The sequence below is a fragment of the Hemitrygon akajei genome, unplaced genomic scaffold (genome assembly GCF_048418815.1).
Source record: "Hemitrygon akajei unplaced genomic scaffold, sHemAka1.3 Scf000120, whole genome shotgun sequence".
Classification (NCBI taxonomy): domain Eukaryota; kingdom Metazoa; phylum Chordata; class Chondrichthyes; order Myliobatiformes; family Dasyatidae; genus Hemitrygon; species Hemitrygon akajei.
In genome coordinates, this window is record NW_027332006.1 from 1,617,273 (window position 1) to 1,640,921 (window position 23,649).

The 23,649-nt window shown below is 46.0% G+C and overlaps 1 pseudogene; it reads left to right on the forward strand.

The window, feature by feature from the left end:
• The first annotated feature begins 16,752 nt into the window (after window positions 1-16,752).
• LOC140723602 (N-acetyllactosaminide beta-1,3-N-acetylglucosaminyltransferase 3 pseudogene) lies at window positions 16,753-18,173 on the forward strand (annotated as a pseudogene).
• The last annotated feature ends 5,476 nt before the right edge of the window (window positions 18,174-23,649 follow it).

Here is a 23,649-nt window from a genome sequence, read left to right on the forward strand (position 1 = left end):
AGCGGGAGTCAATGCTCTAAAAGAAACTGATCCAGATTACACTTCCCCCCTCTTTATGTTAATGTAACATAGAATTGTATATGTACAGTGTACCATTTTCTTTCCATTTCTTATTGATTACTTTACTCCAAGGGGAAATTGAGTGATTTGCAAATTTTCTGTACGCATCTCTATACTTGTGTTTAACAATACCGTTTGGCGGACTTGCGTGAGTGTTCCTTTGTGTTCATGGTGTAGCTTTCGCCAGCATCCTGACGCATCATGAGTTGGACCTTCCAGACATATGTGTATTTGTAGCACAATCAATTTTTTTGTGTATTTGCAGTACATCTTGTCCGCACACGGTGTTCCCCTTTGAAATGATTATGTGACATCTAAAAATTTGCTGCACCAGTAGTGATTTTTTGTAATATTAAAGGGGGTTAATTATTATGCAATCAGAGTCAAAAGAAATCCAGATGAAATCCGATCTGACTCAATGTTGTAAAACAAACACAACAGACAGGAAAACTTCCAAGGGGTGAAAGTACAATTCAGGTTGTCAAATATGTAAATCTGACTATCTACCTCGCCGTCAACAACCTCACCACTTTAGTGCATCTGAGAAACCAATTGTCAATGTGGTAAACATAGAAACATAGAAAATAGGTGCAGGAGTAGGCCATTCGGCCCTTCGAGCCTGCACCGCCATTCAGTATGATCACGGCTGATCATCCAACTCAGAACCCTGTACCTGCTTTCTCTCCATACCCCTTGATCCCTTTAGCCACAAGGGCCATATCTAACTTCCTCTTAAATATAGCCAATGAACCGGCCTCAACTGTTTCCTGAGGCAGAGAATTCCACAGATTCACCACTCTCTGTGTGAAGAAGATTTTCCTGATCTCGGTCCTAAAAGGCTTCCCCTTTAACCTTAAACTGTGACCACTCGTTCTGGACTTCCCCAACATCAATGTTGATGTTGGTACACATTTAAGAATGCGGGTGCTCTGTCGCTGTCAGCATTTGCAACAGTTCGAGGGGCATCTGTACTCTGAATGAATGTCGCTGCTTCATACCGGTGCGAAACTTGATGGCAGCTGGTTTACCATCCGAGGGACTGCTTCAATGTGATGCGCATACAAAACGCTGGACGAACTCTGCAGCTCAGACAGCATCAATGGAAATGACTTTATGGGTCACGGTTCTTCAAGAGTACCAGAGAGGAAGGAGGGAAATGGACAGAATAATAATGTTGGGAGAGGTGGAGAACGGGAGGAGGACAAGCTGGAAGCTGATAAGTGATGCCAGGTGTTTGGGGAAGGTGGGCGAGATCAGTTGCTGGAAAGTTATGTGGAGAAGGAGAAGAGCTGAAGAAGTAGGAAGCTGACTGAAGTGGAAAGTGCATCATGGGAACACGGGAAGGATGAGGGAGGTCAGAGGAAAGTAAGGAGAATATTAAGAGGCTAGAGCGGAGAAGTGAAAAAAGGGAAGGGGCACCGGGAAATACCGAAAGGGATTTCCATCTTCCTGCCATAAGTTTGCAGGTTGCCTAGACAGAGTTGAAGTTGTTAGTCCTCCAGTCTGAATGTGGCCTCATCGTGGAAGAGAAACAGGCCTTGGAACGACCTGTCGGACCGGGAATGGGGACAGCAATTGAAATGCTTGGCCTCTGGGAAATTCTGCTTTCTGTTGTTGGAGCTGAGGTACTCGACGAAGAATTAATACATGTGAAGAATGGTCTCTGCCAGAAACATCGACTGTTCATTCAATTCCACAGATGCGCCTGACCTGCTGATTTCCTCCTTCGTGTGTGTTCCAATTAATTGGAACAATTATTGTTGCACCATATCACAAAGTCCTGTATCAGTTTCCTATACTCCTCCTCCTGTCCATTCCTGACACACCCCACTATGGCCGTGTCATCAGCGAACTTCTGCACATGGCAGGACTCCGAGTGATATTGGAAGTCTGATGTGTACAGGGTGAACAGGACCGGAGAGAGTACGGTTCCCTGTGGCGCTCCTGTCACAGGCGATCGCTGTCTTCTTACCTAGACACTACAGAACTGTCGTCAGCGGAGACTGCGACAGCCGGGAGAATTAAACTCGTTTAGAAGCCCAGAGAGACACAGCACCATTCGGCTCACTCATCCCGCCATCTGCACGTTCTACCAATTATCACTCTCATCCTACGTTTTATTCGCGCTCTCGTCACTGCCACGCCCTGATCTCTACGGGCTGGGAAAATGGGTCGGTCATGGGGAGTCCAGTTATCCGCACAGTCTCTATACTCATAGTACTCTCAGGCAGTGCCACAGAGGGGCTTACGGAGGGTATAGTGGCGCCGGAATCGAACAGGACACGGACTCGTTTCTCAGCTATTTCTACATCCGGGAATGGATCCTCCTGCGGCTTCTCATGGAGCCCGATCAGAGCCGGTTGTATTGTCTCCCCCTCGTGGCCTCCCTACTGGGACCTGAAGGGGTTATGCAGAGTGAAATGAGTCACTTCCCAGGGGTATTCACAGGTCATCCTTTCTCCCTATCCTCTCCTATCACTTCACTCCACGTCGCCTCGGCTCCCTCTGGCCTAATGCCCCTTTCGCCCACATTTCCTACATACGTCCTGCCTCTTGTCGCGGGGCCTTGGCCGAACTCCCGCCGTCCACTCCCCTTTCTGTGTGGACTGCCCCCTTTCTCCTGTGATCTTAAACAACCCATTTCCTTCCATGCTGGTCAGGATCTGGGTTACCACATTCCGTTGCTGGGTCTGCCTGTTCAGATTGGTCAATTAAAAGGCAGGGGCGACCTCAGGTCGGAGTCAGTTCGGGAAGGTTTGTCCAGCCCACCGGGCATTTTGCTGGTCCAGGGGTTTTTCCGCATTTGCGTCCCGGGTGTCTTTGAATCGAGCAATGACATCAGTGACGGTCTTTCCTTTCTTTCGCATGCACCGGGCAACTTCTCCAAAGCCTCCATGCTGTCGAGCTGCGGCAAGGATACGGGCTTTAAGTTCGCTCACCTTCGTCTCTATAGCCTGTCGGCATCTTATCCAACTGACGGGGGCCAGTCTCTCTCGGGAGTAGCTTTGGCAGGAATAGTTGGTCTCCGCCTCAGCCAAGGAAATTCCGTATATGATACGGAGCAGCGCCTGTAAAACGCCAGGCAGCGGGTTCAATATCTGACAGGTCGGAGTATGCCAATTATGAGTGGCTACAGTTTTTCTCAGCGGATCGGGGTGTCCCTGATCGGACTACATACCTCAGCCGGGGTCCAGGGTTTTAAAATAGGTACATCGTCCACCATTATCCGGCGGAATACAGAGGTCCCTCACCTTGTGAGGCGATCGGGCAACTCCTCTCCCCTCTCCGTTAACCTCGATTAACGGAGAGTTCGACCCGCCCCAGGCTCCGAAAGAATCGCGCACAGCGGCAGTGCTCCGGTCCTGGAGAGCATTCGGTGCTGCCGCAGACGGGGCTGGCTGCCCGTTCTGTGGTCTTTGTTTCAATCCCACTGCCTCCTCAATAACCTCCCTATCTCAATAGACCTCAGTATGTGCGGTTGGGAGACTGTAGGTCTGACACGGTGGTCAGCAGCACTGGAGCGTCACAGGAACCGTACTCTCTCCGGTCCTGTTCACCCTGTACACATCAGACTTCCAATATAACTCGGAGTCCTGCCATGTGCAGAAGTTCGCTGATGACACGGCCATAGTGGGGTGTGTAAGGAATGGACTGGAGGAGGAGTATAGGAAACTGATACAGGACTTTGTGATATGGTGCAACTCAAACTACCTGCGTCTCAATATCACCAAGACCAAGGAGATGGTGGTGGACTTTAGGAGATCTAGGCCTCATATGGAGCCAGTGATCAGTAATGGAGAATGTGTGGAGCAGGTTAATGTATCTGGGAGTACAGTTAGACCAGAAGCTAGACTGGACTGCCAACACAGATGCCTTTTGCAGGAAGGCACAGAGTCGACTGTACTTCCTTAGAAGGTTGGCGTCATTCAATGTCTGTAGTGAGATGCTGAAGATGTTCTATAGGTCAGTTGTTGAGAGCGCCCTCTTCTTTGTGGTGGCGTGTTGGGGAGGAAGCATTAAGAAGAAGGACGCCTCACGTCTTAATACGCTGGTAAGGAAGGCGGGCTCTGTCGTGGGCAAAGTACTGGAGAGTTTAACATCGGTAGCTGAGCGAAGGGCGCTGAGTAGGCTACGGTCAATTATGGAAAACCCTGAACATCCTCTACATAGCACCATCCAGAGACAGAGAAGCAGCTTCAGCGACAGGTTACTATCGATGCAATGCTCCTCAGACAGGATGAAGAGGTCAATACTCCCCAATGCCATTAGGCTTTACAATTCAACTGCCAGGACTTAAGAACTTTTTTTTTAAAGCTATTATTAATGCTTTTTGAGTTAGTGATTTAGATGCATATCATATTATTACTGAGTTAAGTATTGTATGTAATGAGTTTTTGCTACTACAAGTGTATGGGACATTGGAAAAAATGTTGAATTTCCCCATGGGGATGAATAAAGTATCTATCTATCTATCTATCTATCTATCTATCTTCATGGGGCCTCATGGGGCGGCGGAAGCGCCAGCGGAGCCGACAGGCCTCCCAATAGAGCTTTCGGAGTGACGCTAGAATCTGCCATCGGACTGTTACTTTCCCTATTTCTGGCGTTTCCCTTAGGGAGCTAGCACCCCTTTCCCATCTCTTCCCATTTAGTAACATATGTCATTAAGATCCCAGCGAGAATCGTCACCCCCAGACTCAACGCAGTGTCTCCCTTTCAGTATTCCATTTTTACCAAATCGAAAGAGTCTCCATAGGGCCAGTCTCCTTGATTCAGCCATGTAAATCACTGGTAAAGGTAACAGAGTACCTGTTGTTCCTTGGTTCCAACCAAACCTGATAGGCAGACGAACCCGGAGGAATTAACGTGTCGCGCAATAATTCTTCTGTGTTCTTGTATTTTGCAATTTTCCTCTCCGTGTCCTTATCACTGAGGCCTTCGCGTTCAGATCGGCCGGGCGTCGTTCATGGGGGCGTCCTTTCTCCTCTTCCAGTTTGCTTGACCAAGACCTACTGGCCTGGTTTCCCATTTTAATATGTATTTCTATCTTCATTTATTCGAGTTATTAGTATTCTACGTTCTGTTTCCTATGCTAACCGTGCTTCGTAATCAACTGATTAACATATACGAATACCAGGTTCCCCTTAAATTTAACAGAAATATTTCGTCCATTAGGTCTGATCTCCTCTCCCAGTTTCGTTCTTGTTCTTACCAGATCTCAGGAACTGGGCACCGGCCGGTCAGGGACTACCTTACTCACGCATCGCCGTGGTCCTGATCTTGATTCCCGTCTCTCAGGGAAGTCTCACAGGTAGGGATGAGATTCCTGTCCGAGGGGCCAATTACTCTGTCGGGGCTCAGCTGGATCCCGTACACAGGGATCCCATCCCCGCCGCCAGATTGTCAGGGATTTTCCTTTCCACACAAGACTGGGACCCGGGTTTTCGTTAGGAGACTCTTTATTGACGTGACATGGAGAGCAGCCCTCCGGAGAGCAACGCCCTCGCTTACAATCCTTATGGTTGATTCTAACGGGTATGGTTTCTTCAACATTTCCATATTTCAGATTGTTCTGAGCAAGCTAGAGCAAAAAAAACTGAAGTCACGTGGCCTCTTGGTGTACAGCTGAAGGACAGAGGGCAGAATGACGTAGTGTTTTGTCGACGCTAGAGGGCGCCATCAGGATTTTATTGTAATCCAGGCATTACGCAAAACAGACACATGATGCTATAGTCCCGCAAAAGTATTTATCCAGCCCACCCGACCAAAATTCTCCACACAAGCGAAAAAACCTTCCTCATGACCCCGGTGCAACCACAATACCTCTATCACACACAACAGACAAACCAATATATTGTACTCTAAACAGGTTAATGGAATACAAAGTGCGTGTAGGAAAGCACCGCACTGGGAAACAGTAAACATTTAGCAAACAGCTCGCTGTCCAAGTGACGAGACCTCAGTGGTGGCGGGATATTCATTAGTCTCGCAACCCGAGGGAAGAAGTTATTACCCGGCATTCCTAGTGCTGATATGCATGCACCTTCATCCTGACCGCCGTGTGTCAAAGAGATCATGGGATGGGTGGTAGGGATTCTCGACAATGCTTTGGCCCCTTCGTCTGCAACGCTCCCGGAAAGTGTCACAAACAGGACCGAGTGAGACCCCGATCTTCCTCTCGGTGGTTTTTACTCTCCCCTTTATTGTCCCGTGGTTCGATGCCTTGCAGCTTCCGTACCATACAAATGGAGGCGTAGCACTTTTTGTCGTGTGAGGCCACTTGTAATCCGTTCTGGTGTGTGTACTTGCCACATGCTCCTCGTGTCCCACGTGTCATAAAGGTGTCTGTGCATTTTCTGTGCGGACTTCCGCATCTCCCCCCCCCCCCCCCACCCCGTTGCACGCTATCCGCTCCCTTGCTTTCTGCGGGTTTGTGACGTGGGATCATGAATGGATCAGGACAGACAGATTTGAGGAGAACAGAACTAGCAGGAACAGAGAAACAAAACATGCCGACAATTTACCTGAGTAGAGGAGACAGGAACAAATAGAGTAGTTGTTGGAAATATCGAAGGGTTGCAGGAATTTGAAAATCACGGACGTACCGATGATTCTAAAAAGAGACACTGGTCGGATTTAATCATTGCTTGCCGGGGATTACAGACTCAGTGATACACTCCCACCGGCTCTCCACTCTGCCTGGGGGCACCGAAACAACCCCACACAAACAGCAAGAGCACCTCAGGCTGCTGTTCCCGATGGAACTCGGCGTTTAACACCATCATCCGCTCAGTACGAATCAACAAGCTTCAAATGGCTCCGCTTTTCTCTCCGCAACCGGATCCGCAGTTCCCTCGGCGGGAGGTCACACTCAATGCAGATCAGTAAAAACTACTTCTTGCTCGCTGAGAGTTAACTCAGGCACACATGAAGGATGTGTGCTCACTCGACTGTTGTACAATCTGTCATGTTTGTATATCTAAACTTAGCTACAAGATCTGTGATATATTCGCATGTTCTGAAGAAAGTTTTATTGTTAGAATCTCAGCTGACGGCGGAAATTGCAAAATCTTGCGAAATTTCACGGACGTACATGTATGTGTAAGTCACGTGAGCCCATTCCCCGCTCCCATTTTACCGCAGATCTGCCTTGTTTCCGAGGCTCCGCCCCCAGCTCTGATGACATAAATTACAGTCCTGACTTTCCTTCAGTTCTGTGTTGAAGCGGGTCGGCGGCGGCGGCGGATTGTCTGTAGGATCCGGATTAGGAGACGACCATTACCCCCAGAGTCGGGAATCCGGGGAAGGGCTGACTGTCCAGGCGTGAAAACAAGTTCTCATCGGTGAGTACTGAGGCTGGTCCCGAGTGTGGACGTCTGATGTAAGGCAATGTACCCAGTTAACTTCCCCGATCTGGCGGCCTCTCTGCGCTTGCTGGACAGAACCTGCCGGGGTCGGTCTGTGTTGTGGGACCTTCACAACATACCGACTGAGATGAGCCGCCGCTCAGTCCCTCTTGCCCTGGTCCTAGGAGCGTGATGGGGTGGTGATACCGAGACTGCACTCATCCATTGAGGTTTATCCCGGGAACTTTACCTTCGTCACCCAGTCCCGCATCGGGTCCAAACTTCACCTGGATCGATAGCCGGTGTCTACAATTGTTTTACATTATTCCAGGGCACGGGAAGCGGCCCTTCCCCCTGTTGTGTTCTTGCAGACAGAGAAGGTTAAACCGAGTAATCGCACCTTCGGGACACTGCTCCATCAGTCTGAGTAGATACATCTTTCGCCCGTTCAGACAAGGCAGAGAGATCCAGATCTCTCACGGCCTCTCGTTTTGGGTGGCCATCGTTGTGTTTATTTTTGTTGAATCCATGCCACTGTTCCGACTTGCTGAAGCGCAGCCAATGTTTCCGGTTTTATAACCCCAATAAATGCAAGAAATAAGCCTTTTCCTGTGATCTGGGTTTCTCAAACTTGTACAGCACATTACAACAGCACATTGAGGTGATAACATATTGTTACAAATCCTTATGGTTACAGAGAGAGGGCAGTGAACATCGAGTTAGACTGGGAGATCAAGAGTCCAACTTATCACCGGGGAACATTCAATGTGCTTACAACAGCAGCCTGGACGGTTTCCTGGAGCCTGGTGCTGTGTGTTTTCAATGCTTTTTTTTTAAATCTTCGATCCGGCTGAGAAGAGAGAATAGCGAGGGTTTTGAGGATCTTTGATGCTGCCTGCTTTACTGATGCAATGGGAAGTGCAGTCACAGTCCAGGGAGGGGAGTCTGGTTTCTGTCATGTCCTCAGCTGTGCCCACATTTCCCTGCAGTTCCTTGCATTCAAGGGTAGAGCGGTAGACTTATGAAGGCGTTATGTATCCGGATGGGATACTTTCTATGGCGCTTTGATAAGGTTTGGGGTGGGGCAATGTGCCTAAGCCAAAGTCATTGTTGTTTGATCTAGGCCTGTCATTTTAGAATCTTTTTCTAACGTTTTATTCAGTCCCTGTGTATTGCTGAATGACCACCAGTGACTGTCCTTGATCCCTCACCCACATGGTTCCATCTCCTCATTCACTCACATCTCGTGCAACCTCTCTCCAGCCCCAGTGTACCCACCTCAATGATGTACAGTATATCAGTAAAGTTTCCTGTAACATTTGACATCATTGTGAAGTATTATCCTGCACTGAGTTTTCCCAGGAATTGTTTATTTTTGTTAGTAGAACTACCAGAGGTTTAGTTGAATGCAACACCTGGTGAGGTAAGAGTTACAAGCTACGAGCCCAGGGTGTGGCAGGAAAGATTCCAGCATGTATAGAGCAGTAGTTGGTGATGGAATGTATACCTGCTTGTATACATTTTTTTTATAACAATTTACTTGATTGTATCTGCGGAAATTTTGTAAAATGAATGGGAACTTCGATGAGACATAAAGTATGCTGCGGAGTTTGACAGGGACGTGGACTAAATAGTTCCTGTTTTGTGAGGGTCTGAAACCAAGCACCGCCAGCTGAAGACAGCCGAGATGTTTTTCTCTCTCCCTCTCCGGGTCTAGTGTGTCATGGTAATCACCGTCCTCAATATTCAGCAGAAGGAGAGTCTTTCATTTAATATTGTAATCCTGCAGTGTAGTGATACACAAATGAGTGAGATGTTACAGGTGAGAGGCAGGATTGATGCGCCGAGATCACAGTCTGATCTGGGTTGGTCACAGTGAATGCAAGATGCCAATGAAATTAAATATCCGCGGATAAAATCCAATGCATTGTTATTTTTTTTAAAAACTGTACTGTATATAAGCATGTCTCCCCTGTTTTATGTAACACCACAAGTCAAGATCACAACATATTCCTCATAGAAAAACTCGCAGGGGCAGATATCTGTCTGGTAAACCTTCCTCTGGTTTCCCACCTACCCACTCACATCTGACAGAAGGGAAACAACACTGCAGACGGTGATCCACAACAGATCTCACCAACCGACTATATAATGGAACCATCAACTCCTTACACCGCCTCCCCCCACGACCACCCCCCGCCCGGCTGTAATCTCCAGTGTGGGTGTTTCCATACTTTTGTCCACCAACCGAAATGCCGTTTAGGATGGACAGATAGTATCAATCCCGCCAGTGAAGGAATAAACAAAGCGAATCCTCAGTTCCCTCGGTCGGGGATCGGTAAAGCCCCGAGTATGGACGGATCGGTCTTCCTGTTACTGCAAGCAGTAGCCCGCGGACAGTTCCGAGGTGCGGGGAACTCGCAGCTCCCGAGTCTTTGCTGATGATTCGGAGCCGGGTTGAAAGTGCGGCGTTTCCGATAACACTGTCAACTACCCCGGTTTCCCGCGGGAAATACACAGGAAGTCGATGCATTCAATTAGACGAAAGGAATTATTAATTCACTTAAAAGCGATTCGCTACAGTTCTAATGTCGATCAACGTTATCAATTCCATTCGTGTTCATAAAAGTGGCTGACTGCCTTTGTGATGTTTATATATCAGTATATACTGCTTCTTACCGTGTACCGCGGCTCCAGGTTCTGTTACCACCCTGTCCCAGTGAGGCTGTGTTACGGGTTCTGTAAGTAATGAACACACGCTGGTTAATGCTCAGTCAGCTCCTGGTGATAATCATTAACTGAACTCACAGCATTATCAGTGGGTCACTCCGTGACCTGTTCCTTAGCACAGGGTACGTTCTGTCTCCAAACAAACATCACCATGGAGATGAAATGTGATCTCAGTGATTTTGAGAGTGGAATGTTTGTCGGTGCCAGACGGTACAGTTTGAATATCGCAGGAACTGCTGAACTCCTGGGATTGTCCCGTTCAACAGTCTCAGTTTGCGGAGAATGATGCTGTGAAAAAAATCAGGTAGCGACAATTCTGAGAGAGAAAAATCGCCTTGGTAATGAGAGAGATCGGTGGGTAAAGGCGGACTGATTCAATCTGCCAGGAAGACAGTAACTCAAATAATCACGAACTACTGCACTGTGCAGAGAGGCATCACTGGACGCGAAACATGTCGAACATTGGACTGAATGAGCAACGGCAGTAGAAGACCATGGATATACAATCAGTGCCGTATTATTAGGTACCGGAGGAGCATAACACAGTGCACATCGATATTTGTTATCAGCAATGAGATTTAACTCATAAAGTTTAATTTTTAATATCACTGACACATACTTGTTGTCTTTGCTAAAATAGCACACTCACTCCTGCAAAAAAATCAGACGGATCCGCAAAGCCACTCAATGTTAAAGACAGTATTGAAATGGTAGAAATGTCATAAGGGGACATGGAATGGACCCAAATGCAGGACGCAGGCACTGAAGTACTAGGGGCAGGACAGGGACAACTAAAGGATAGAACAAGTTGGGGTGACCGTGGCGTGAGGAACGTGGCATTCAAAGGTGATCCTGGGGTTCAGAGATAGCTCAGGCAAGGCAGGAGGATCCTGAGGATTCTGGCAAGGCAGGATCTTGGGGTTCATGGCAAGGCAGGATCTTGGGGTTCATGGCAAGGCAGAGTCCTCCGCCAGGTAACGGCAATCTGACCTGACCTACCCGACGGAGGCGAGGGGTAAGTAAGGGGCAGAGACCTTTGGACGGGCCGGATGACTCATTGGCACTGCCGCCTCCCAGGCGTGAACACAGAGGCCTGGGCAAGACGCGGTAAACTGGGCAGGTGCGGGGTACCACCCGTCGGGACCGAGGGGTAGGAAAGTGGCAGAGCCCTCCGCCAGGTAACGGCAATCTGGCCTGACCTACCCGACGGAGGCGAGGGGTAAGAAAGAAGCAAAGTCCTCCGACGGGCAACGGCAATCTGGCCTGGCTTACCCGACGGAGGCAAGGGATAGGAAGGGGACTAAGTCCAGGGTGACTCCGATACTGACTCACAGAACTAGTTGATTAGCGATGGGTACACCAAGCCGGGGCGAACAGGAACGAAGACCAGGCGAACAGCACCAGCAGGACAAACATGACGCACGGGTCTGCACAGGGAAAACAGGGCGACCAGCGCAACACAGGACGAGGAGGTCAAAACGGGATGGACAGTCGGACAGCGCGAGCAAGGCAAACCGAACGGAACCGCGGGACGAGCACCTACCAGGGAAGCAGAACAAATCAGATTCAGATCAGGACGACCCCCAACTAGACTCAGTCTCAGAGCCCCTTATATCCACCTACCAGCCGATGGGCAACAGGTGCGCCTCCTTGAGTCCAAACAAGCCAGAATGATCCACAGGTGTGACTAATTAGCTCAAGGGTGAAAGGAGGGACGGCTACAAGACCCGGAGTCAGGAGTCCGCGGACCAGATCAAGACCCGGAATAGGGGCTCCGGACCGGACCATAACAAGAAACACTAGAAAACCTGCCGTCACAAGTGGGCGTATTAACTCATCGTAACGTTGCCCACCCACTACAGTCTCTGTGTTTACTCTGTGCTGAGCTCCTGATTCTGTTACCAGCGAATCCGAGCACCGGAGTTCCGTGGGACCAAACAGTAAGTGAACACAATCAGAGTAATGTTCAGTTGACAACACACACATAAGCCTGCACGTCACACTCATCAGCACGTAACTCCACACCCTACTCCACAGCGCAAGAACTAAACGACACAAAAACTCCTTCGAGCCAATGGTTCTGATGTGCTGTTCGATCCAGGCTTAATTTTGCACCTCAGTAGACGGTGACAAAGATTACATACAGTATCTCACGACAAATCGATCTGCTCCAGGGAGCAACCGCGACCCGCATCCTGGTTCAGATCGGGTGGTGTCATCGCATGAAATTATTCTTTACTTTGGGACCAATTTACTTCAGTGACAGCTGAGGGCAGAAATCGCTGTGGGCTTGTAGGAAAGACGCAGTCAGGATGGGACTTCTGAACTCTGGTGAAAAGTTATGATTTTGAAATAATCTTTTCTTTTGAACACTGGACATTCCCTTTCGCCAGATTTAACTGTGCCCCGGCAACCTGGAACAGCACTGATCTCAGAGACAACTTCATACTGCAATCTTAAATATTTGTCCACAATTGGACCATTACACTGAAGGGCAACAACTATGTGGAGATTGCAAACTGGAGATAACCACGTCCAAAAGAATACAACATATTTCACCATCAGATTAGTGCTCACTTACTGGAAATAAATAACCTTATCAATCAGATGACTTTCCTGACTAAACGGTCTATTTAAGTTACTCCCGTCGGTGTGTTACCCCGCTATCTCCTTTACTTTACAAATACCTTAGCTGTTTAAAGAAGAAGAAGTACTGGCACTATTAAGGAATATAAAAGTGGATAAGTCTCCGGGACCTGACAGGATATCTGCTAGGACCTTGAGGGAAGTTAGCGTAGAAATAGCAGGGGCTCTGACAGAAATATTTCAAATGTCATTAGAAAAGGGGGTTGTGCCGGAGGATTGGCGTATTGCTCATGTGGTTTCATTGTTTAAAAAGAGTTCTAAGGGTAAACCGAGCAATTATAGGCCAGTCAGTTTGACGTCAGTGGTGGGTAAATTAATGGAAAGTATTCTTAGAGATGGTATATATAATTATCTAGATAGAACAGTTAACATGGATTTGTGCGAAGAAGGTCATGTTTGACAGATCTTATTGAATTTTTGAAGAGGTTACCAGGAAAGTTGACGAAGGTAAAGCAATGGATGTTGTCTATATGGAGTTCAGTAAGGCCTTTGCCAAGGTTCCACACGGTTGGTTAGTTAGGAAGGTTCAACTGTTAGGTATTAATATTGAAGTAGTAAAATTGATTCGACAGTGGCTGGATGGGAGATGCCAGAGAGTAGTGGTGGATAACTGTTTGTCACGTTGGAAGCCGGTGACTAGTGGTGCGCCTCAGGGATCTGTACTGGGACCAGTGTTGTTTGTCATATACATTAATGTTCTGGATGATGGGGTGGTAAATTGGAATAATAAGTATGCTGATGATACTAAGATAGGTGTCGTTGTGGATAATGAAGCAGGTTTTCAAAGCTTACAGAGAGATTTAGGCCATTTAGAAGAGTAGACTGAAAGATGGCAGATGGAGTTTAATGCTGATAAGTGTGAGGGGCTACATTTTGGTAGAACTATTCATAATAAGACAATCATGTTAAATGGTAGGGCATTGAGGAATGCAGTAGAACAGAGTGATCTGGGAATAATGGTACATAGTTCCCTGAAGGTGGAATCTCGTGGATAGGGTGGTGAAGAAAGCTTTTGGTATGCTGGCTTTTATAAATAAGGACATTGAGTATACGACTTGGGGTGTAATGTTAAAATTGTACAAGGCATTGCTGAGGCCAAATTTGGAGTATTGCGTACAGTTCTGGTCGCCGATTTATAGGAAAGAGGTCAACAAAATAGAGAGAGTACAGAGAAGATTTACTAGAATGTTACCTGGGTTTCAGCACCTAAGTAACAGAGAAAGGTTGAACAAGTTAGATCTTTATTCTTTGGAGCGTAGAAGGTTGAGGGGGGACTTGATAGAGGTATTTAAAATTATGAGGGGGATAGATAGAGTTGACGGGGATAGGCTTTTTTCCATTGAGAGTAGGGGAGATTCAAACAACAGGACATGAGTTGAGAGACAGAGAGTAAAAGTTTAGGGGTAACACGAAGGGGAACTTCTTTACTCGGAGAGTAGTAGCTGTGTGGAACAAGGTTCCAGTAGAAGTGGTAGAGGCAGGTTCGATATTGTTATTTTTAAAAAATTGGATAGGTATATGGAGAGGAAAGGAATGGAGGGTTCTGGGCTGAGAGCAGGTCGGTGGGACTACGTGAGAGTAAGCATTCGACACGGACTAGAAGGGCTGAGATGGCCTGTTTCCGTGCTGTAATTGTTATATGGTTATTTGTGAGGTGATGGACATTCAAATGAAGTAGAACTTGTACAATGAATGGCAAGGCGCTGACAAGTCAGTTCACTGAAAGGCAGGATGGTGAAAAAACTCGTTTAGCATGCTAGCCTTCATCAGTTATGGTGTACAGTTCAGGAGCGGCGAATTATTTGCAGTTACATAATTTGTTGTTGAGACCACTTTTGGAATATTATCTACAATTTTGGTTACCCTGTTATAGGAAAGACACTGCCAAGTTGGAGAGGGTGCAGAAGAGATTTAGGAGGATGTTTCTTTGGACTACAGGGCATGGATTACACAGAGGTTAGCCATGCTGGACCTTTATTCCTTGGAGAATGAGAGGTGACCTCAGAAGTCTAAAATCATAAGGGGTATTGATAAGGTGGATTGTCATTATTGGAGAGTTGGAGAGTCCAAAATGAGAGGTCACAGATAGAAGAGAGGAGGGAAAAAATTGAAAAGAGATCAATAGGTTAACTTCAGTACACAGAGGATTGTGAATACCTGGAAGAAGCTACCAGAGGAAGTGGTTGAAGTGGGTTCCACTGCCACATTTAACAGGCATTTGGACGGGTACATGGAAGGGAGAGGCTTGGAGAGTTATGGGCCAAACTAGACAACTGGGACTAGCAGGGAGGATGCTGTGGTTGGTATGGACCAGTTGAGCCGAAGGGCCTGTTTAGATCGCATTACTCTAGGATTCCATAATTCTAAAGTGACACAAGTCGCATCCCTGTGCAAATAGTTTTACTTGTACACATCGTTCTGCTATCAGTCACTGGTGTCTTTCCACGGCTCCTGGCATCCAAGGTTTTACTCATACACATTGTGGATCATGCTATCTATCTGCCTTGTTCTGCTATCAGTTACTTGTGCTTTCTCTGGGCTCCTGGATTACAAGGTTCACTGCTCTTCATGAAGCGTAAATTCCTGCCATAGGTGATGCTGGTGCCGTTTTCCTTCAATAGATATGGGCCTGCGATGGCTTCGCTGTCTTGTCACAATTGCTTACTACTGAATGTCTGGGTGGAATCAGCCTTGCCATTGGGACTAGTTATGCCTTAGTTGTAGCCTTTCATAAAGTGGTTTGACCAATGGATGGCAGGGTGGGTGGGCCACTGCTAATTTAACTTTGAATACACTTCTCTGGTTAAAATAGAAGCAAAAAGCCAAGGTCCTTGAGTATACTTCTCTTTGTTTCTCCTATTGTAGGCATACATAGACCAGGTTGAAATGCCCTGAAAATCAGATGCTTTCAGTAGCTGTACTAACACGTTACCTTCCCTGCACTGCCATATATTCAGTTACTAATCAATGGTCAATAATAGATCATCTTCCATAGTATCAATAACCTGTGAACTTAAACTGAATGTTGACCGAGATGGGGCCTTCCTCTTTAGAGCAAAGGGGGAGGAGATGTGATTTGATAGAGGCGTATAAGTTGATAAGATGCATAGATAGAGTGGACAGCCAGCAACATTTTCCCAGAGCAGAAATGACTAATAAGATGGGGCATAATGTTAAGGTGATTAGAGAAAAGTTTAGGGGATTGTCAGAAGTAGTAATTTTTAAAAGAAAATGGTGGGTGTATGGAATGCACAGCCTGGGTGTTGATAAGGGTCGATGCATTACTGAGATTTAAGAGGCTTCCAGATAGACACATGGATGAAATAAAAAAAATGGAGAGCTATTTGAGAGAGTAGGGGTACATTGATCTTGGAGCAGATTAAAAGGTTGGTGCAACATCATGGGCCAAAATGCCTGCATTGTGCTATATTGCTCTATGTCTGGCCCAGCTCAGTTTAAGCCCCGAGAGGAGTGATGAAAGCTGTGAAGCGAGGTGGAATAAAGCCTTTGGAATAATATATCTTTAATGCACCGAAAGAAACTATACGATTTTCAGTTTAATGACAGATGGTATCCTATAGGTAGATTTGTTTTTCTGCTGGGATGGAATGCTTCAGGTCAATTAAACTTTCTGTAGGGCCTTGCCTATTCCTTACCTCACCACCATTTTGAGGTTAATATTACAAAGCATTAGTGAACCTCATTACAGTTTAAACTTCTCATTCTTCTCAAGCATCATGTAAATGTAAAGTTTTCTTTGAATTAATCCATATTTTTTCTCTATTTCAGGTGAAAGATGAGAAGACATCAGCAATTCTATGAGAAAGTAGTGCCGGGTGTTCTGATTACTCTGGGATTGTTCTTCGTGTTCTGGAATAATGACAAACGTCGAGAGACTGATGTTGTTGCAGAAACTGTTCATCGCAATGACCTGCCCAAGGTTGTTACTGCTGATGCAACTAAATCAGTGCTCAAGTCAAAGTGCCACGCGAACAGGACATTGTTGCACCTGTCCTCATTTCATCAAGAGAAAGAGCACATAAAAAACTTCTTGATGTATAAACACTGTCGAGAATTTAACATGATTCAAAATGTCCCAGACAAATGTGGTGGTCGAGAAGGATCTCAGAATGTCTTCCTGCTCCTGGTGATCAAATCTCACCCTTTCAACCAGGATCGGCGGGAAGTGGTAAGGAAGACCTGGGGCAAAGAACGCGAATTCAATGGGGTCCTAATTAAGAGAGTCTTTATCTCTGGTGTCTCTCCTGACCAAAAAGAAAGTAGGAAATTGAATCAGCTGTTAGCAATGGAAAACAGAGAACACAGAGATGTCCTACAATGGGATTTCTTGGATACCTTTTTCAACCTCACCCTCAAACAATACAAGTTGCTGCAGTGGATCGGTGAATTTTGCCCCAGTGCTAAATTCATCTTCAATGGAGATGAAGATGTCTTTGCCAACACCGATAACATGGTTGATTACTTGCTAGGCATGAAGGTTCACCAACACCTGTTTGTGGGCCGTCTCATTTATGGGTCTGGGCCCAAACGCCAGAAGTCGAGCAAGTATTATGTGCCAGAAATAGTGACCACTATCAAGTCTTACCCACCATACGTTAATGGAGGGGGCATACTTATGTCTGTGTATACAGCTCATATCATTTACCACATAGCCCAAGACCTTGAACTATACCCCATTGATGATGTATTTTTGGGGATGTGCCTGGCCAAGGCTGGACTAGCCCCACGCTCCCATAGTGGATTCAGGGCAGCTGGTATCAGTGTTCCTTCAACCCAAGAGGACTCTTTCAATCCTTGCTATTACCGTGAGTTACTGCTAGTGCACCGTTTTCAGCCTTTCAAACTGCTACTGATGTGGGATGCGGTGCATGATGCTAATCTGAATTGTGCTCATGCTGCCCAGAAGTCTGCATCCACGAAAAGGACCGCATGAGTCATGAGAGAATGTAGCAACTGTTGGAATGTAATGCAGTTTGTAAACATGTGTTAATCAGTTGTTTATGCAATGTAAGAAGGTTAATTCCTAAATTATATTGGAGGATACATTAATTCATAGGGTTGGTGCCTTTCTACATTCCACAAATGTTTGTAAAGCTGTCAGGTGTCATCACTCAGCCTAATTCTTACTGCACCCATAATGACATTACAATATTGATAGGCGCACCACAATTTAAGTCAATTGTAAAGTTATTCCAAGTGAGCAGTCCTTGTTGCATTGCGTGCAGATAGGTACAGCATGTTCACTTGGGGCATTTGTATAATAAGCCACCAATAAAATTTTTAGTAGCAGTTATATCTGTGTATTTTTTTCTTGCCGTTTCTTACATGTCCCTTGCAAAATATGAAAGACACAAATGTGTTTCTTGGACTGGAACTGTGAGGACAACAAAGAATCTAGATCTAAAATTGTCTCAGGGTTGGAGGAATAGAGAAACTTATGGTCATCACTTCTGTAGTCAAATGTCAGCCTGCATTGTGTCTGTGTAACTACATATCAAATAGAAGCACACACGCAGGAGATGGCTTTAACTGGAGTATTCACATTGCAGAGAGGGAAAGAGATCAATGAACATGTGCGGACAACAGGTCAATATGCATACATAGACGGCAGTCCATATGTAGTGCGAAGGGGAGTGGCATTAGATTTGGCAGGTGTCTTGTCCGAGACAATGTACTCGGTTGCCAGTGTCATGTTGCTGTCATTGCCATGGCCATCACTGAGAGGTAAGTCCGGTAGCTTTGACTAGTGGCCAACCAGAACATCGGAAATCTGGAGAGGAGGGGACTTCAATAAGGCTCATTGTCCGAGGGGCAGCTCACAGCAGTGCAATAGAGCAATCGGTGACCAATCAACTAGTGGCCAATCGGCATTTGGGATTGATTAGTAAGAGCAAATTAAAGGAAGGTGGGACAAACCCTTTTGCCGTCGTCTGAGTAGAAACATAGAAAACCTACAGCCCAATATGGGCCCCTCGGCCCACAGAGCTGTGCCGAACATGTCCCTACTTTAGACCTACCTAGGCTTTACCCATAGCCCTCTTTTTCTAAGCTCCATGTAACCATCCAGGAGTCTCTTAAAAGACCGTATCGTTTCCGCCTCCACCACCGCCGCCGGCAGTCCATTCCACGCACTCACCTCTCTCTGTGTAAAAAAATCTTACCCCTGACATCTCCTCTGTACCTACTTCCAAGCACCTTAAACTATGCCCTCTCATGCCAGCCATTTCAGCCCTGGGGAAAGCCTCTGACTGTCCACACGATCAATGCCTCTCATTATCTTGTACACCTCTATCAGGCGACCTCTCATCCTCCATCGCTCCAAGGAGAAAAGGCCGAGTTCACTCAACCTATTCTCATAAGGCATGCTCCCCAATTCAGACAACATCCTTGTAAATCTCCTCGGCACCCTTTCTATGGTTTCCATGTCCTTCCTGTAGTGAGGCAACGATTATTGAGCACAGTACTCCAAGTGGGATCCGACCAGTGTCCTATATAGCTGCAACATTACCTCTCAGCTCTTAAACTCTATCCCACAATTGATGAAGGCCAATGCACTATATGCCATCTTAACCACAGAGTCAACCTTTGTAGCAGCTTTGTGTGTTCTGTGGACTCGGACCCCAAGATCCCTCTGATCCTACGCACTGCCAAAAGTTTTGCCTTTAATGCCATATTCTGCCATTATAGTGTAGGGACTGCGGTCTGCAGGCAGGTACTCAGGATCACTCAGCATAATGTTGCACGAACATTATTAGCAAAACACTCCGACACAAGACGGGTTTCATTTTGTTACAGACAGGAATGCCAGTTTGGTACTACAAGTAAACTGCATTTCCACATTGGTGGAGAAGTGTGCTGACACACCTCACTATCTGTAAAAACTGTGACGAGATGCTAAGGTGTATTCAATATGGACTGTGCCTTTAAAAAGAGAGAAATTTGGTGTACACCGATTCAGAGAGAGAGAGAGAGAGAGAGAGAGAGAGAGAGAGAGAGAGAGAGACAGCGAGAGAGCACCGAGCAGGCCGTGAGTCTCCATGGTTACGGAAGGGCGGAGCTATAAATGGGCAGCTGGCGTTCAGCATGTTTGGGATATATTCAAGGTCAGCTGGCTTTTCAGACAGACACACAAACACGGACAGAAATGCAGAAGAAATAGACACTGGATGAACATTCAGTGCCCACGAAAGGGTGGGTTTTGATCGCAGTGTGGCAAAGGGGTGACCGGTGGAATGTTATCGGTGTGTTTAACCTTTGATAGCTTTACTGCGTGAAGGCGGTACTCTTTTGTGTGATCACAAAACTTTAACAGGACTTTGGAAGGCAACGGAAAGATCGACGACATCAGCTTACTTGGAAAACAATCACCTCTCTCTCTCTCTCCTCAATTCTACTCAACTTAATATCACGAACTGAACTGACGTCATGCCTATACCATCGTAAGACTGTATCATTTACCACCTAAGATTGAAGAAGTTTGGGGTTTTATATTTACACACTTATATATGCATAAACTCTGCTAACCTGTTTGATTTATCTGGTTTTATATTACGAGATTACGTGGATACAGATAAGTAGTGTTTTATTTGTAACAATACCAGACTCCAGGTGTGTTCCATTTCTGCTGGTTCTTTTAACCCGTTACGGGGTACGTAACAAAACCGTTCCAACCCCTACATCACACCGCATTTCTGTAAACCCCTTCGACCCCTACAGCACTCGGCATCTCTGCAAAACCTCCATCATCCACCCCTGTGCATTCAGACGACAGCAGACCCGAGAAAGATACCGTCGTGTCAGATTGAATGGCTCATAAATCACTGTTGGCCAGAAGAAACTACAGACTGATCAAGGACAGGGAAGCATACAAACCAGTTCTCTCTGTTTTCCCCCATTTTGTTGGCTATGAACTGATTCTTGCACTGGAATAATTTAATCACAGGAGCTGAATGTGGACACAGGAAGCTTCAGGTAATGATCTGCTAAACCTGAGACCATTCTCAAACAAGTCGCCATTTGTTATGTGAAGGGCGTGGACTCTGAACTGATTCTTGACTCTGGGACAATCTAATCAGAGCAATAAACCTGAGACCATGCTCAGAAGAGTAGCTACTTGTTAAGACAAGTGTTTCCAACCCATTTTTCCAGCTGGTCCAGATTCCGCTTCATGCTTCTGTACTCTTCATCACTGTCGACTACACCCGCAATGTTGCTGTCAGCGACAGTGTGTAAATCTACGTGGTTTTAGTAGAAGTAATAAAAGATACTTGTTGGTAAATACAGATTATGTGTATCTCATTGATCATTGTTACAAGGGATGATTCTTGTCACAGTGGCGCCCATCATTAACATTGCCCACTAACAGGACGTGCCCTCTACACAGTGTTACCATCGGGAAGGAGATACAGAAGCCTGAAAGCTCAGGCTCAGCGATTCAGGAACAGCTTTTTTCCCCGCCGCCACCTGTATCTCAGTTTTGTTTTCTCTATATTTATTTATCCTGTATTTCATTGTACTGCTACCGTAAAGTTAACAATTTCGCGACGTATGTCTGTGATATTAAATCTGTTCTGATTCTTTAAATGTACCTTTGAAACCTTTGATTCTGATGGAGATGCAGCGGGGATGTGTTAGATCGAACTTACATTAGTTGAAAGCCTATCAGAACCTCGTGTATTGTGCTGTAATATTCTATGTTCTGTGTTCGACCGAGCGTACCGTATCTTGCTATAGTTTAGTAAATCGATTAATGATTTAAAGCTACAACGCCTAGCTCTTCCAGACTACTCTCAATGCGTCGGATAATAAAGTGCAGGAGAATTAAAAAAATATTAGGCCATAAATATCAGTCCCGACCGCTGGATGATCCCGATAGCTTTGCTTGGTAGGGACTCGCCCAGTATTATGTAATGATGAATTGTCCTTGTTGTTTAGACTACGCTGGTCATGGAGTATGAAGGGAAGTAACTGGACAAACAAGAACATTAGCGATAGTCAGAATGGGCCCGTGCGTAGTAGGTCATGTCTAACCAATCTCACAGAGCTTTAAGAGGTAGTTACCAGGAATGGTGTGGAAGGCAAGGCAGTGGATGCCGTCTAACAGGGACTTCAGCAAGGAATTTCTCAAGGTTCCATATGGGAGGATGTTCGAGAAGGTTCAGTCGTTTGGCTTTTACGATGAGGTAGCAAATTGGATTCGCCATTGGATACGTTGGGGAAGCTAGAGTGTGGTAATGGATGGTTGTCTCTCTGACTGCGGACCTGTGATGAGTGGAGTGCCCCAGGGATCGTTCTTGTGCCCGTTGTTATTTGTAATCTTTATCAACTATCTGGATGATAATGTCGTTAACAAGATCAGCAAATTTGCCGATGACAGCAACATTGCGGGTGTAGTCGACAGCGAGGAAGAGTACCGAAGCATGAAACGGAATCTGGACCAGCTGGAAAAATGGGTTGGAAAATGTCAGATCGCATTTAACACAGACAAGAGTTAGATCTTGCACTTTGGCGGACCAGACAGGGTTGGTCTGACACAATGAGAAATAGGGCACTGAGGAGTACGATAGAACAAACGAATCTGGGAATGCAGGTCCATAATTCAATGAAAGTTACACCAGAGTAAGACAGGGTCATAAAAAAAAAAAAAGATTTTCGCACATTGGCTTTCATAGACCAAAGTACTGAGTGCAGGAGTTGTGACGTTACCTTGCTGTTGTTTAAGGCTTTATCGGGGCCTAATTTGGAATACTGTGTGCGCGAAAAATGAATATAAAGTTAAAATAATGCAGAAAAAAAATTACACGGCTAGTGCCGTGACGGACTGAATGTTTTTAATTAAAAGGAAAGATTACATATGTCAGCATTTTATTCCCGAGCGGGTAGAAGACAGAGGGGAGATTTGATAGAGGTATACAACATTATGAGGCGTATAGAGAGTGTAAATGCAAGCGGGTTTTATCCACTGATGTTGGGCGAGAATACAACTGGAGATCATGGGTGAAGGGTGAAATGTGAAATGTTTAAGGGAAACCTCTTCACTCAGAGGGTGGTCAGAGTGTTGCCAACACAAATAGATAGATAGATAGATAGATAGATACTTTATTCATCCCCATGGGGAAATTCAACATTTTTTCCAATGTCCCATACACTTGTTGTAGCAAAGACTCCTTACATACAATACTTAACTCAGTAATAATATGATATGCATCTAAATCACTAACTCAAAAAGCATTAATAATAGCTTTAAAAAAAAGTTCTTAAGTCCTGGCAGTTGAATTGTAAAGCCTAATGGCATTGGGGAGTATTGACCTCTTCATCCTGTCTGAGGAGCATTGCATCGACAGTAACCTGTCGCTGAAACTGCTTCTCTGTCTCTGGATGGTGCTATGTAGAGGATGTTCAGGGTTTTCCATAATTGACCGTAGCCTACTCAGCGCCCTTCGCTCAGCTACCGATGTTAAACTCTCCAGTACTTTGCCCACGACAGAGCCCGCCTTCCTTATCAGCTTATTAAGACGTGAGGCGTCCTTCTTCTTAATGCTTCCTCCCCAACACGCCACCACAAAGAAGAGGGCGCTCTCAACAACTGACCTATAGAACATCATCAGCATCTCACTGCAGACATTGAATGACGCCAACCTTCTAAGGAAGGAAGTACAGTCGACTCTGTGCCTTCCTGCACAAGACATCTGTGTTGGCAGTCCAGTCTAGCTTCTCGTCCAACTGTACTCCCAGATACTTGTAGGTCTTAACCTGCTCCACACATTCTCCATTAATGATCACTGGCTCCATATGAGGCCTAGATCTCCTAAAGTCCACCACCATCTCCTTGGTCTTGGTGACATTG